This window comes from Nyctereutes procyonoides, unplaced genomic scaffold (assembly GCF_905146905.1).
Source record: "Nyctereutes procyonoides isolate TBG_1078 unplaced genomic scaffold, NYPRO_anot_genome, whole genome shotgun sequence".
Lineage (NCBI taxonomy): Eukaryota > Metazoa > Chordata > Mammalia > Carnivora > Canidae > Nyctereutes > Nyctereutes procyonoides.
In genome coordinates this window covers 6586782-6601263 of record NW_026575031.1, presented here as the reverse complement: position 1 = coordinate 6601263, position 14482 = coordinate 6586782, and the positions used below count along the sequence as shown (strand labels likewise).

At 39.2% G+C, this 14482-nt stretch overlaps 1 protein-coding gene and 1 non-coding gene across 2 annotated transcripts in view; both read left to right on the top strand.

The window, feature by feature from the left end:
* The window catches only part of GPR176 (G protein-coupled receptor 176), a 130956-nt gene that overhangs the window by 91586 nt on the left and 24888 nt on the right, over nucleotides 1–14482 (top strand). The gene's annotated exons all lie outside the window — the stretch shown is intronic.
* On the top strand, nucleotides 2792–2898 carry LOC129504281 (U6 spliceosomal RNA). The gene has a single exon (XR_008663322.1). It is a non-coding gene; the product is annotated as a U6 spliceosomal RNA (small nuclear RNA).

The following is a 14482-nucleotide window of genomic DNA, read 5'->3' as shown; positions in this document are numbered from 1 at the left end:
GGATTCTTGTCTCACATTTAGATCTTTCATCCATTTTGAGTTTATCTTTGTGTCTGGTGTAAGAGAATGGTCTAGTTTCATTCTTCTGCATGTGGATGTCCAGTTTTCCTAGCACCATTTATTGAAGAGACTGTCTTTTTTCCAGTGGATAGTCTTTCCTGCTTTGTCAAATATTAGTTGACCATAAAGTTTAGGGTCCACTTCTGGATTCTCTATTCTGTTCTATTGATCTATGTTTCTGTTTTTGTGCCAGTACCACACCATCTTGATGACCACAGCTTTGTGGTAATCTGGCATTGTGATGCCCCCAGCTCTGGTTTTCCTTTTTAATATTCCCCTGGCTATTCTGGGTCTTTTCTGATTCCACACAAATCTTAAGATGATTTGTTTCAACTCTCTGAATAGTCCATGGAATTTTGATAGGGATTGCATTGAATGTGTAAATTGCCCTGGGTAACATTGACATTTTCACAATATTAATTCTTCCCATCCATGAGCATGGAATATTTTTCCATCTCTTTGTGTCTTCCTCAATTTCTTTCAGAAGTGTTCTATAGTTTTTAAGGTATAGATCCTTTACCTCTTTGGTTAGGTTTATTCCTAGGTATCTTATGCTTTGGGGTGCAATTATAAATGGGATTGACTCCTTAATTTCTCTTTCTTCAGGCTCACTGTTAGTGTATAGAAATGCCACTGACTTCTGGGCATTGATTTTTGTATCCTGACACACTGCCAAATTGCTGTATGAGTTCTAGCAATCTTGGGGTGGAGTCTTTTGGGTTTTCTATGTACAGTATCATGTCATCTGCAAAGAGGGAGAGTTTGACTTCTTCTTTGCCAATTTGAATGCCTTATTTCTTTTTGTTCCCTGATTGCTGAGGCAAGCACTTCTAGTACTATGTTGAATAGCAGTGGTGAGAGTGGACATCCCTGTCATGTTCCTGATCTTAGGGGAAAGGCTCTCAGTGTTTCCCCATTGAGAATATTTGCTGTGGGCTTTTCATAGATGGCTTTTAAGATGCTGAGGAATGTTCTCTCTATCCCTACACTCTGAAGAGTTTGATCAGGAATGGATGCTGTATTTTGTCAAATGCTTTCTCTGCATCTATTGAGAGGATCATATGGTCCTTGTTTTTTCTCTTGTTGATATGATCTATCACATTGATTGCTTTACAGGTGTTGAGCCAGCCTTGCATCCCAGGGATAAATCCCACTTGGTCATGGTAAATAATCTTCTTAATGTACCGTTGGATCCTATTGGCTAGTATCTTGTTGAGAATTTTTGCATCTGTGTTCATCAGGGATATTGGTCTATAATTCTCCTTTTTGGTGGGGTCTTTGGTTTTGGAATTAGGGTGATGCTGGCCTCATAGAACAAGTTTGGAAGTATTCCATCTCTTTCTATCTTTCCGAACAGCTTTAGTAGAATAGGTATGGTTTCATCTTTAAACGTTTGATAGAATTCCCCTGGGAAGCCATCTGGCCCTGGACTTTTGTGTCTTGGGAGGTTTTTGATGACTGCTTCAATTTCCTCCCTGATTATCGGCCTGTTCAGGTTTTCTATTTCTTCCTGTTCCAGGTTTGGCTGCTTGTGGTTTTCCAGAAATGCGTCCATTTCTTCTAGATTGCCTAATTTATTGGCATATAGCTGCTCATAATAAGTTTTTTAAATCTCTTGTATTTCCTTGGTATTGGTGGTGATCTCTCCTTTTTCATTCATGATTTTGTTAATTTGAGTGTTTTCTCTCTTCTTTTTAACAAGGCTGGCTAATGGCTGGCTAATGGTTTATCTATCTTATTAATTCTTCCAAAGAACCAACTCCTGGTTTTTTTGATCTGTTCCACAGTTCTTCTGGTCTCTATTTCATTGAGTTCTGCTTGAATCTTTATTAACTCTCTTCTTCTGCTGGGTGAAGGTTTTATTTGCTCTTCCTTCTCCAGCTCCTTTAGGTGCAATGTTAGATTTTCTATTTGAGTTCTTTCCAGTTTCTTTAATACAAGTTTGCTTGTATTGCGATGTATTTCCCCCTCAGGACTGCTTTTGCTGTATCCCAAAGATTTTGAACGATTTTATCTTCATTCTCATTAGTTTCCCTGAATCTTTTAAATTCTTCTCTAATTTCCTAGTTGACCTTTCATCTTTAAGCAGGATGGTCTTTAACCTCCATGTGTTTGAAATTCTTCCAAATTTCTTCTTGTGATTTAGTTCTAGTTTCAAAGCAATATGGTCTGAAAATATGCAGGGGACAATCCCTATCTTTTGGTATTGGTTAAGACCGATTTGTGACCCAGTATGTGGTCTATTCTGGAGAAAGTTCCATGTGCACTTGAGAAGAATGTGTATTCAATTGTGTTTGGATGTAAAGTTCTGTAAATATCTGTGAAATCCATCTGGTCCAGTGTATCATTTAAAGCTCTTGTTTCTTTGGAGATGTTGTGCTTAGAATACCTATCAATTGCAGAAAGCGCTGTGTTCAAGTCTCCCAGTATAAGTGTATTATTACCTAAGTATGTCTTAACTTTGGTTATTAATTGATTGATATACTTGGCAGCTCCCACATTAGGGGCATAAATATTTATAATTGTTAGGTCCTCTTGTTGGATAGATCCTTTAAGTATGATATAGTGTCCCTCTTCATCTCTTACTACAGTCTTTTCGGATAAACTTTAATTTATCTGATATGAGGATGGCTACCCCTGCTTTCTTTTGAGGATCATTTGAATGGTAAATGGTTCGCCAGCCTTTTATTTTCAGGCTGTAGGTGTCCCTAGGTCTAAAATGAGTCTCTTGGTGCTTGCTTCGGCAGCACATATACTAAAATTGGAACAATACAGAGAAGATTAGCTTGGCCACTGTGCAAAGATGACATGCAAATTCGTGAAGTGTTCCATATTTTTATGGTGATTTGTTTCATGGTTTTTGTATTTGAGTCTAATGCACATTCTAACATGATAGAGGCAATGCATTATTGTGTAGCCATGGTTTTCTGGAGAAGTTGATATTTTAGGAATTGTATTTCAGATCTTAAATAAAATTTGTTTCTAAATTTCAAAAAAAAAAAAAAAAAAAGAGTCTTTTGTAGACAGCAAATAGATGGGCCCTGCTTTTTTATCCAGTCTGAAACCCTGCACCTTTTGATGGGATCATTAAGCCCATTCACATTCAGAGTTACTATTGAAAGATATGAATTTAGTGTCATCATAATACCTATTCAGTCCCTGTTTTTGTGGATTGTTTTCTTGGACTTCCTCTTTCTTTTACAGAGTCCCCCTTAATATTTCTTGCAGAGCTGGTTTGGTGGTCACATATTCTTTCAGTTTCTGCCTATCTTGGAAGTTCTTTATCTCTCCTTCTATTCTGAGTGAGAGCCTTGCTGGATAGAGTATTCTTGGCTGCATGTTCTTCTCATTTAGGACCCTGCATATATCCTGCCAGCCCTTTCTGGCCTGCCAGGTCTCTGTGGAGAGGTCTGCTGTTAACCTAATACTTCTCCCCATAAAGGTTAGGGATTTCTTGCCTTTTGCTGCTTTAAGGATCTTCTCTTTATCTTTGGAATTTGCAAGTTTCACTATGAAATGTCCAGGTGTTGAGCGGTTTTTATTGATTTTAGGGGGATACCTCTCTGTCTCCTAGATCTGAATGCCTGTTTCCCTCCTCAAGTTAGGGAAGTTTCTCAGCTATGATTTGTTCAAATACTTTCTATTCCTCTGTCCCTTTCAGCATCCTCTGGAACCCCAGTTAAATGTAAATTTTTCCTTCTTAGGCTGTCATTTATTTCCCTTAACCTTTCCTCATGATCTTTTAATTGTTTTTCTCTTTTTTCTTCAGCTTCCTTCCTTGCCATCAACTTGTCTTCTATTTCATTCAGTCGTTCTTCTACCTCATTAACCCTCGTCGTTAGGACCTCCTGTTTTGATTGCATCTCATTTAATTGTTTTTAATTTTGGCCTGATTAGATCTAAATTCTGCAGTCATGAAGTCTCTTGATTCCTTTATGCTTTTTTCCAGAGCCACCAGTAGCTTTATAATTGTGCTTCTGAATTGGCTTTCTGACATCGAATTGTAATCCAAATTCTGTAATTCTGTGGGAGAGAAGACTGTTTCTGATTCTTTCTTTTGTGGTGACTTCTTCCTTCTAGTCATTTTGCTCATTGCAGAGTGGCTAAAAACAAATTGTACTGGAAAAAGGAAGGAAAAAGGGAAGGAAAACAAGGGGGGGGGGACAAACAAAAAACAAGGAGGGGTATCCACTGATTCTATATATGGTAAATCCTTCAACTTTCCCTGGAGCTTTCCAGCGCTGCTTGGTTAAGAACTTGCTCTTCCCCTGTCCTTCTAGTTGGTCTTCTGAGGGAGGGGCTGCTGTGCTGATTCTCAATGTGTGCACCTGGGGGAGCTGCCCCACCCTCTGCCAGGTGCACAGTTCAGTGGGAGCTGTTTTCCTGTGAGGCCCCTGTTCCCTGGAGGCCCCGCTCCATCCCGTGCACAAGGTGACACAGGGAGGAACAACATTGGCGGTGGCCAGCCTTCCAGCCCTGGAGTCAGCTCCCACAGTAACTACCAAAGTCTCCCAGTCTGTAGGGGCCTGGAGGCTCGGGGCGTGGGGCGCACTGATCTGCACAGGTTGGGGCCACCCGGGGGCAGGAGCCTCCTCGCTGTCCTGTGTCCTCCCGGCCTCCACCTCCCCAAGGGGAGGATCCTGGGCTGTGTCCTCTGGCACCCTGGGCTCCGGGGCCTGTGCCACTGGAATCACGCTCCGGGGCCACACAGCCCCCTCCTCGCAGAGTCACCTCCCTAGCTGCTGCCTGATGTCAGTTTCTTTATGTCTGTTAATAGTTGGTTTTTGTGCTCTTATATTGGATGCATAGACATTTACAATTGTTTTCATCATTATATGTGTCCTTCTTTGCCTTTTGGTACAGTCTTTGTTATAAAGTATATTTTGTCTGATAGAAGTATTGCTGTCCCAACTTTCTTTTCACTTTAGTTTGCATAGTTAAATGTTTTTCCATCCATTTACTTCTGATCTGCATGTGTCTTTAGGTCTGAAGTGAGTCTCTCTCTCTTTTTTAAGATTTTATTTGATTTATTCATGAGAGACACAGAAAGGCAGAGACATGGGCAGAGGGAAAAGCAGGGAGCCTGATACAGGACTCGATCCCAGGACTAGATCCCGGGACTCGGGAATCACACCCTGAGCCGAAGGCAGACGCTCAACCACTGAGCCACCCAGGCTTCCCTGAAGTGAGCCTCTTTTAAACAGCATATAGATATCCACTTAGTTACCCTGTATCTTCTGATTCGAACATTTAGTCTATTTACATTTAAAGTAATTATTGATAGATGTATACATATTGCCATTTTGCTACTTGCTTTATGGTTCTTTCTGTAGTTCTTTTTTGTACCTTTTTTTCTTCTCTTGCTCCCTTCCTTTGTGGTTGAATGGCTTTCTTATTGTCATACTTGGATTCCTTTTTCTCTTTTTTTTTTTGAATGTGTATGTGCTATAGGTTTTTGATTTGTGATTGTCATTAGGTTCATATATAACATTTTATGTGTATAGCCATCTATATTAAGTTGATGGTAACTTAAATTTGGACACATTGTAACAGCACTACATTTTTACTCTTCCTGTCGTGTTTTATATATATGATGTCATATTTTATATATTTTTATTTTGTGAATCCCTTGACTGATTTTTATAGATAGTTATTTCACTGCTTTTGTGCTTTTACTTCCTTCCATATTGGTTTTGTAAGTGCTTTAACTACTACTTTTAATGTATGTTTACAGTTATCTGTGAAATTTTTTCCTTTCATAATTTTCTAATGTTTAGTTATGGTCTTTTCTTTCCACTAAAAAAATTACCTTTAACATTTCTTATAAGACTTTTTTAGTGATGAACTCCTTTGACTTTTGTCTAGGGACCTCTGTCTCTCCTTCTATTCTGAATGATAGCTTTGCTGGGTAGAGTATCCTTGGCTGCAGATTCTTTCCTTTTAGTACTTTGAATATATCATGGCACTGTTTTCTGGCCCACAAAGTTTCTGTTGAAAAATCAGCTGAGGGACCCCTGGGTGGCTCAGCAGTTGAGCGTCTACCTTCGGCTCAGGGCATGATCCCAGAGTTCCAGGATCGAGTCCCACATCGGGCTCTTTGCTTGGAACCTGCTTCTCCCTCTGCTTGTGTCTCTGCCTCTCTCTCTGTCATGAATGAATAAATGAAATCTTTTAAAAAAAGAAAGAAAGAAAGAAAAATCAGCTGATTGTTTTCTGGGGTTTCCCTTGTATGTAACTGTTATTATTTTTCCGGGTCTTTTTTCTCTTGTTGCTTTTAAATTCTGTCTTTATCACTACTTTTTGCTATTTTAATTATGTGTCTTGGTGTGGACCTCCTTTGTTCAATTTTGTTTAGAACTCTCTGTGCCTTCTGGATCTGAATATCTGTTTCCTTCCTCAGATTAGGTAATTTTTCAGTAATTATTTCTTCAAAAAAATTTTCTATCCCCTTCTTTCTTCTTCTTTTGGAATCCCTTTAATGTAAATGTTACTACGCTTGATGATGTCACTGAATTTCCTTAACCTATTTTCATGTTTTATTATTATTCTTTCTTTTTGATGCTCATCTTGGTTACTTTCCATTATCCTGTTTTCCAGATTGCTGATCCATTCTTCTGCATCCTCTAATCTTTAATTTGCATAGTAAATGTTTTTCCATCCATTCACTTCTAATCTGCAGGTGTCTTTGATTCCCTCTAGTGAGTTTTTTTTTTTTAAGATTTTATTTATTCATGAGAGACACAGAGAGAGGCAGTGACATAGGCAGAGAAAGAAGCAGGCTTGCAGGGAGCCTGATGTGGGACCTGATCCCATTACTCCAGGATCATGCCCTGGGCTGAAAGGAGGCACCCAACCACTGAGCCACCCAGGCGTCCCTCTGGTGAGTTTCTTATTTTAATTTTTTATTTTAGTTATTGGGTTCTGGGGATCCCTGGGTGGCGCAGTGGTTTGGCGCCTGCCTTTGGCCCAGGGCGCGATCCTGGAGACCTGGGATCAAATCCCGTGTCGGGCTCCCGGTGCATGGAGCCTGTTTCTCCCTCTGCCTGTGTCTCTGCCTCTCTCTTTCTCACTGTGTGCCTATCATAAATAAATAAAAAAATTTAGTTATTGGGTTCTTCATCTCTGACCAATTCTTTTTTATATTTTCTCTTTGTTGAAAGTCTCACTGAGATTCTCCACTCTCTTCAGTGAGTAACATTATGACCATTACTTTGAATTTTTTATCAGTCATATGGCCTATCTCTATTTTATTTAGCCCTTCTGCTGTGGTTTGTCCTGTTCTTTCATCTGAGACACATTTTTCTGTCTCCTCATTTTGTCTGACTCTCTGTTTCTATGTATTAGGAAGGAGAAAAATGACAATTCTAAATGTTGTAGTATGTCAGTGTTTCCTTGATCATTGTGTATATGCTCACCTTTGTTTCCTTAAATGGGGTAATATTAAAATTTGTTGGCCAATACTTACTGGCCAGTATTCTGCCTTTATCCATTGTATTTGCATGCTTGTACCATTATAAGAATAATGTCAGGGGCAAGACTAAAGGAAACTAAGGCTTAATGAAAGTTAATCTGTTTCTTAATGAAACAGATTTTATATTCTATCTTATTTATTTCATCCACATAGAATCAGTGACATTGATTGCACTGTGAAAGCCAGTAATTTACAAGCCCACAAAATGGAAAATCAATATTTCACAGAATAGAAAAATCTTTCCTCTGTCTTTTGTTTTATAAATGGGAAAATAAGAGGTCACATCTCCTCATTGATCTTAGTGTTTTAAACAAGCTAATAGCATGCATGCTGATTTTATTTTGAATCAGCAGGAAAATTACATAATAAATAGCTCAGTGTTATTTAAATCAATTAGAATTAAAGAGAAAATGCAAGAATTGGAAGCTGATTATTTATGAAATGTTCAAATATTAGGAGAATTCTCCTCTGTTTATCTGTGTCAGTGTAGTCACCATAATTATGACTCTTGGATTCTTAGAACATAATACAAAGCCAAGCAATCTTTTGTCCGGTTTTCATCAATGTGACTAATGGAGATTCAAGCACAGACGGCCTGGGTTGCCTCAAATAGTCACTGGGAAATGCATATACAAAATAGGGCTCGGCATGAGAAATGAATGGAGTTGGGAGGCCTGGGTGGCTCAGCGGTTGGGCATCTGCCTTTGGCTCAGGTCGTGATCCCAGGATCCTGGGATCGAGTTCTGCATCAGGCTCACTGCAGGGAGCATGCTTCTCCCTCTGTCTATGCCTTTGCCTCTCCCTGTGTGTCTCTCATAAATAAATATATAAATTAATAAAAAAAGAGAAATGAATGGAATTGAAATTATTCTCTAATATTTTACTCTTGAGTTTTGCTCTCTTCTTCCTCCCCCCTTACTACTTGAGGGAAATGGAAGAAGAAAGGAGAAAAAGTGTTAGGATTTACTTCCTGAAAGGTAATGTTTTTGCCCACCTATGTGCACCTCATTACAAGTACTTCCAAGATCGTGTTACACCTGCAAGGTCTTAAATATGGCCTGCTGGTTTCTGTGTTGCCTCACAAGGAACCACATCAAAGTTCAGGGTCAAGACTGAGGTGGTCTCAGTTATCAAGCTCCTTTCTTGTTACCCGTGTACCAATCTAATTTTTTCTTGCTTTACTCCTTCTTTCCTGTGGAGTTCTTGGCTCCTAGTATTTTGTCTGAACATGTATTCCATTTTCTTATGTTGCCAGTTGGCCTGATGGGCTGTGTTTAGTAATTCATCTTTTCAATGCCCCTTGTGATCTGTTCTCAGTGTTTCTGTGGCTTTAAGATCCATCACTTCCTTACAGAGCCTTCCTTGACCTGGCTGTTTATGACCTTGTCCTGGATCTGGCCACTTCCAGCTTTTGTCCCATCTGCTGCCCTGGCTCTCCTAGTCCCAGCTCCTCACTCTACAACGCACCCCCCGCCCTCCCACAGTTGTTGACCTTCTCCTTCGCAGAGATGGGAAAGTGGTGAAGGGAACATGGCAAGTCTACTTTAGAGCACATTTAACCTCTCCAGTAGTGGGAAAGTGGCTCCAAATTTGTTAGAATTAAAATACCATTCCTTGCTCTTCATCCTCCAGCCTCCCCCCTTTCTCTTGTCTCTCCTCCCAGATTAAGCTACAGAAAAAGGAATGGAATTTTCAACTTTTAATCAATGTCATTGTCAGATTGTGCCAGATTATAAGGAGTAAGAGACTCCCATTTCTGTAATCTTATTCCTCCATCTCACATCAGATATGCTGGGTCCCCGTGGACTGAAGCAGAATAAAGCTCACTTTCCATTCTTAGTCCTCTAATTATCTTGCCCTTGTGTTCTTTGGAAATATTTCCAACATAATTTTCTCTTTCAGACTGCATAATTATAGTTACTGGAACACACTTCTAAGAGAATAGAGTGCATGAGTATTCTGTGTACGTTCACTAGACTAATTATAGTATAGCATGATGTATCATTGTCAAGTGCATCTCTCCCTAGCTCTCTGATACTGTGTGTTAGCAATGGGAAGATAGTAAATATCTTGTTGGTCAGAGGCAGTTGCCATCAATAGGTGAACCTACAAAATTCAGTACACAGGAAAAAAGATTCTGGTGATTCTGATAAAGTAATAACAAACTTCAAGCTTTTATTTATTCATTTATTTAAGTATTTATGAAGCAACTCTTAGATATGAAAATGTGATTGGTGCTCATGAGGATCAATGGAATTTTCAGATGGAGTTCTTTTCAGGCTTTATAACATTACAGTATTTTAGGGGAAAAATAACCCCTCGAGGCCAAATGCAATATGAGTGCTTACGGAAGATGTAGACCCTGCCTTCATAGATTACATGAGCAACTTAATATAGGCAAGGACTTTTTAGTGAGATAGCCTGTGTAGTAGATATTTAGGGCAATGAACTACCTCACCTCCACCTCATGAAGAATGCCTTGTTTGGATGCAGAAGCTTAATGATATTAGATAATTTGTTTCATCCTTTTCTTGGAAAGTTTTCTTTGTTATACCTATGGAAGAGGAAAAGGAACTTGGGCTTATTATAGGGTTGTGACAGTGTCACAGTTAGATGAGACCAATGATACACTCTTGGCCTGGCTTTTTTGGGAATAATATACCTTTCAGGGTGGTTAATGCACATCCTATGAAAGATCAGAAAGCAAGGTATCTCATGAAGGTATGAACATTTTCTAGTCAGTTTATATGGAAGGAATTTGAGTAGTCAAAGAAAGGAGAGTTACCAAGTTCAGAGTCTGTGTTTTTTGTTGTTGTTGTTGTTGTTGTTGTCTTGTGCATCTGTGTGGTATCTTCCTATGTGTTAGGAAAGAGATGTGAGCTTATTTCAGGGGCTTTGTGATTCCCCAATGCAAGATAGCCCCTAGGATATTTTTGTCTTGATGTGCTCTACAGTTTGCCTTACCTTTTGGGGTACCACTGTTGCTAAAATCTATGTGTATTTGTTGTAGATTCACCTAAAATCCTTTGTGCGGCTTCACAGGAGCTGACTGGAAGAGGCTATCATTGGAGTTTTTTTTTTTTTAATCTATTCCTATGTATTACTAAAGTGAATCTTGTTAATATTTTATCTGAATTATTCATTGTGAGCAAGTATTCCAAGGAGAAATCATCCAAGGTTAGATTGGGGATATATATTTCATAAGATACTTTTCATTCAACGTAATTATTTAAAATTCATCATGAATTTTAATAACCTTACCGCATAGCTCCTTCCTGCTAATTCAATTCCTGCTTAATTTGAACCTCCTGTATCATTTCAGAAAAACCTGTGGAATCAAATTAATTGTAACTGAGGTAACATAATTTTTTCGTGCTGATAGAGATTAGCTTAAACAGAGTTGGGCAGACATTAGCTGGTTTAATCACAAATTGACTCTTCATTAGTGAAGGAGAGGCTCACATTTTTAAATGGGGAAGAAAAGCAGGGCAGCCCCAGTGGCGCAGCGGTTTAGCGCCGCCTGCGGCCCCCGGCGTGATCCTGGAGACCCGGGATCCAGTCCCACATCGGGCTCCCTACATGGAGCCTGCTTCTCCCTCTACCTGTGTCTCTGCCTCTCTTTGTCTCTATGAATAAATAAATTTAAAGAAAAGCAAATTGTATTGAAAAGCACCAGCCACCACTCTGGTACAAGCTGGTTTCTCCCTCACATTCTTTTTTTTTTTTTTTTTTTTTTTTAAGATTTTATTTATTCTTCTTCTTTTTTTTTTTTTTTTTTAATGGTTTGGGGTTTTAGTTTTTTAAAAGATTTTATTTGTTTATTCATGAGAGGCACACACAGAGAGAGACATTTTATTTATTCATGAGAGACACAGAGAGAGAGAGGCAGAGACATAGGCAGAGGCAGAAGCAGGCTCCCTGAGTGGAGCCGGATGTGGGACTCTATCCCAGGACCCCAGGGTCACACCCTGAGCTGAAGGCAGAGGTTCAACCACTGAACCACCAGGCATCCCTCTCTCTCACATTATTGTTGGCCATAATTCTGATACTGGTGACAAAAAAAAAAATTACTTATTACCAGCCAGTGCTGACTTTCTGAGTAGCTGGGAAACTTACCCATGGGGATTATAGAAAGTAAGTTTTTTTTTTTTTCTTTTAAGTCAGAATTAAAAGTATCCTTTTTGGAACTATTTAAACTTTCCTGTGGAAGTGTGAACTTAGAAACTCGACGTTTCATGTTGGTGTCCCTCCCACCAGGCCCACAGTGCTTAACAGTGCCTTGTTTTGAACCCTCTGGTACCATTTGCCTTCTCTCCACTGAGGAGTACTTTGTTCCCCTCTGGGCTTTCCCTCCTTCTTCTGTGCTCGCTCTCTCTTTCTTAGGAAGGGGAATTCCCTGTAAAGGTTTTGCTTGGGCAGCACATTTGAAGGTTCAGAGAAAAACATGGATTTCCAGGCTCATTCCATCCCGTCATGATGCTGCAACTTTGAGCAGTAAGTGTTGGGCAACCAGAGATCATATCTTAAGGGTATCAAAGGGTAGTATATGATGTTGGGAAGTTTGGATTTGTTTTTTGTTAATGGCAGTAAGGAACTCTTGAATGCTTTTGGTAAAATGAATCCGGTTACTTTTGTACCTCTGTTCTTTATTTTTTTTTAAGATTTTATTTATTCATTTGAGAGAGAGAGAGAGAGAGAGCACCATCAGGGGGAGCAGCAGAGAGAGAGGGGGGAAGCTGACTCCATGCTGAGTGGCGAACCCATCTCAGGGCTGGATCTCAGGACCTGGAGATCATGACCTGAGCTGAGGGCAGATGCATAACCAATGGAGCCACGCAGGTGCCCCCTCTTCTCTTCTTTAAAATGGACTTAATTTATCATTCTCACAGTAACTTGTTCTCTGGCAATTTTTTAAAACCAGTTCTGCAAAATCAAGATCATGAAACTATGTACAAATCATACCTAAATAAAATGAAGCAATACCATCAGATATTCAGGATCACTTGACTTTATAGTGATAGTGGTAAGAAATCAAATGTTTTTTTCCATTTTAATTAAAATTCTTTTTTTCTTTCTAATTTTTTAGGGGGGTGGGGGAGGAGGGTCAGAGGGAGAAGGAAAAAGAAAATTTTAAGCAGGCTCCACACTCATTGTGGCTCACTTTCACTATGCTGAAATCATGACCTGAGCCACAATGAAGAGTCCTACACCAGCAGGTAGAGCAGCAGAGGGAGAGGGGGGAGCAGACTACACCAGCAGGGGGAGCAGCAGAGGGAGGGGGGAAGCTGACTCCATGCTGAGAGAGCTGAGCGCAACTCAGGGCTAGATCTCAGGACCTGAAGATCATGACCTGAGCTGAGGGCAGATGCTTAACCCACTGAGCCAGCCAGGCACCCCTTTAATTAAAATCCTTAATTGTTCATCTTGTGAGCCTCCATGCACAAAGGCTGCTTAGTGGATACCTAATGAAAGATGGTGGGTAATGGGTAACCAGTATGTTTGTAAAACTTTTTTCTTGTTTTAAATAATGAAGTATAATTATAATCATTGTTTTATTATTTGTAACATTCCTTGGCCAGATTGCATTTAAATGATTTTTTTTTTCATAATGATATAAATAATCTTTTGGTCAGCATTTCTTTGTCTTAGAGGAGGACAACAAGCAATAATTACATTAAAGAAAGAATCAGCTAAAAACCTAACACAATTTTCAGTTGTTTCTACTTCCCTACATATGTATTTTTACCTGTTTTAATAGTAATACAGATATTTATTGTTCATTTTCATCTGATATATTTAATATAAAGAATTTCTATGCATATATATAGCTTTTAAATAGTTACTTTAATGCCTATAATATTTTATCAAGTTTTATCATAAATTTACATAGCTGTTATTTAGTGAACACTTTAGGTTTCCAGCTCTTTGCCACTCATATATTTTTTCTAAAGATTTTTATTTACTTGAGAAAGAGTGAGTGAGAGAGAGCACAAGCAGGGAGAGAAGCAGAGGAAGATGGAGAAGCAGGCTCCCCATTGAGCAGGGAGCCCAATGTGGGGCTCCATCTCAGGATCCTGGGAACATGACTTGAGCTGAAGGCAGAAGCTTAGCCAACTGAGCCACCCAGGCACCCTGCTCTTTGCTATTATAAAAATATTGTAATTAACATATTTTTGAATATAACTTTTCTATTCAATGAATTTCTTAGATTGAATTTGCACAAGTGAGATAATTGTATCAGAGTATGTGTATATATATATTTTTTAATTTTTTATTTGAGTATAGTTGACAATGTTAATTAGCTTCAGGTGTACAACTTAGTGATTTGACTAGTTTATTCATTATGCTGTGCTCACCACAAGTGTGACCTACCCATCTGTCATCGTTCATCGCTAGTACAATATCATTGACTGTATTCCTAATGCTATGCCTTTTATTCCTGTGACTTATTCATTCCATAACTGGAAACCTGTTCCACTTCCCTCTCCCGTTCACTCATTTTGTCCAGTACTTCACCCTCTTTCCTTTCTGGCAACTATCAGTTTGTTCTCTGTATTTATAGGTCTGATTCTCCTTTTCGTTTGTTCTTTTTTTTTTTTTTTTTTTTTAAGATACCACTTATGAGGAGCACCTGGGTGGCTCAGTGGTTGAGCATCTGCCTTTGGCTGAGGTTGTGATCCTGGAGTCCTGGGATCAAGTTCTGTATCAGGCCCCCTGCAGGAAGCCTGTTTCTCCCTCTGCTTATGTGTCTGCCTGTCTGTGTCTCTCATGAATAAATAAATAAAATCTTAAAAAAAAAAGGTTCCACTTTGAGTGGAACCGTATGGTATTTGTCATCCTTAGTCTAAATTATTTTGCTTAGCATAGTATCCTCTCAGTTCATCCAAGTTATCTCAAATGGCACAATCTCCTATTTTTATGGCTGTGTAGTATTCCATTGTGTGTGTGTGT